The sequence below is a fragment of the Pleurodeles waltl genome, chromosome 8 (genome assembly GCF_031143425.1).
Source record: "Pleurodeles waltl isolate 20211129_DDA chromosome 8, aPleWal1.hap1.20221129, whole genome shotgun sequence".
Taxonomy (NCBI): Eukaryota; Metazoa; Chordata; class Amphibia; order Caudata; family Salamandridae; genus Pleurodeles; species Pleurodeles waltl.
In genome coordinates this window covers 1,007,146,976-1,007,148,619 of record NC_090447.1, presented here as the reverse complement: position 1 = coordinate 1,007,148,619, position 1,644 = coordinate 1,007,146,976, and positions in this window count along the sequence as shown.

The following is a 1,644-nucleotide window of genomic DNA, read 5'->3' as shown; positions in this document are numbered from 1 at the left end:
TGCTGGATCCCCAATACCCTGGGTACCTAGGTACCATATACAAGGGAATTATAAAGGTGTTCCAGTGTGCCAATGAGAATTGGTAAAATTATTCACTAGCCTGCAGTGACAATTTTAAAGCAGAGAGAGAGCATAAACACCCAGGTACTGGTTAGCAGAGCCTCAGTGATACAGTTAGACACCACACAGGGAACACATATAGGCCACAACTTATGAGCACTGGGGTCATGGCTAGCAGGATCCCAGTGACACATATCAAACACACTGCCAACATAGGGTGTTCACTATGAGCACTGGGCCCTGGCTAGCAGGATCCCAGTGAGACCGTAAAAACACCCTGACATATACTCACAAACAGGCCAAAAGTGGGGGTAACAAGGCTAGAAAGAGGCTACTTTCCTACAGCCGTATCATGGAACATGATACGGTAGGCGGTGTTTTGCTGGCACGGTGCTGCTGCTGGCAGCAACGCTACTTAACCGCCGCCCGCCGCCATGACCGTCGATGGAATGGCGGAATTCCATTGACGGTCATAATGCGGCTGGTAGCCACGGCGACGATATGTTGACGCCCGTCACTGTGGCAGTAGGCGGCATTTGCCACCAATGTCATAATGAAGGCCTATATCTCACTTTGATATAGTATATAAAGAGCCAGCTTCCTACATATAGTCAAGTAAAAGACACTTTTTCCTGTAGAAACTAGGTCCTAACTATAACTACCTAGTGACAAATTTGTTGAAGCTATTCTTCGCAGAGGCATTCATGCGTGCTTGGACACCCAAAGTGAAGTATTTCTGTACTAGCGCTGTGCTTTTGAGGATAATTTAGGATGTTTCCTCTGACTTTATGCTTTCTGACCTACTGTTTTGACTGTGCTAAACTTTGTTTTTGCTGGCTTTAGGACTCTGCACACATTACCACTGCTATCCAGTGCTAAAGTGCATATGCTCTGTCTAAAGCATGGGAACATTGGCTTCTCCATGATTGGAATATTTTATTTACTAGTAAGTCCCTAGTTAAGTGCACAAGGCATTTTTGATTTACCAGTCCCTAGTTAAGTGCCCATGGCCTGTAAGTACAATGCTACTAGTGGGCCTGCAGCTCTGGTTGTGCCACCCACTACGGTAGCCTTTCAAACATGTCTCAGGCCTGCCATTGCTAGCCTTTCAAACATGTCTCAGACCTGCATTGCAGAGCCCGTGTGTGCAGTTTAAACTGCAATACCGACCTGGAAAGTGTACCCACTTACTAGACCCGAACCTTCTTTTTTATTACTTGTAAAGCATCCCTAAGATAGGCCCTGGGTAGCCCCAAGGGCAGGGAGCAGTGTATTTAAAAAGTTGGACATGTACTTTTAAGTTTATCATGTCCAAGTAGTGGAAAAACTCTTAAATTCATTTTTCACTATTGCATGGACTATCTCTCCCATAGGCTAACGTTGAAGTTACCTTAGAGCATCTTCTAAGTTTAATTTCCAATTAGGAAAAGATAGAAAAATTGAGTTTGGTGTCTCTGGGCTCACAATTTAAAAATACATATTTTGGGAAAGTTTTTTTTTTTAAATTTCAGGTCTAAAAAAAAATGCCACTTTTAGAAAGATGGCTTTTTCTTACTTTAACCATTCTGTGCCTTAGCCTGTCTC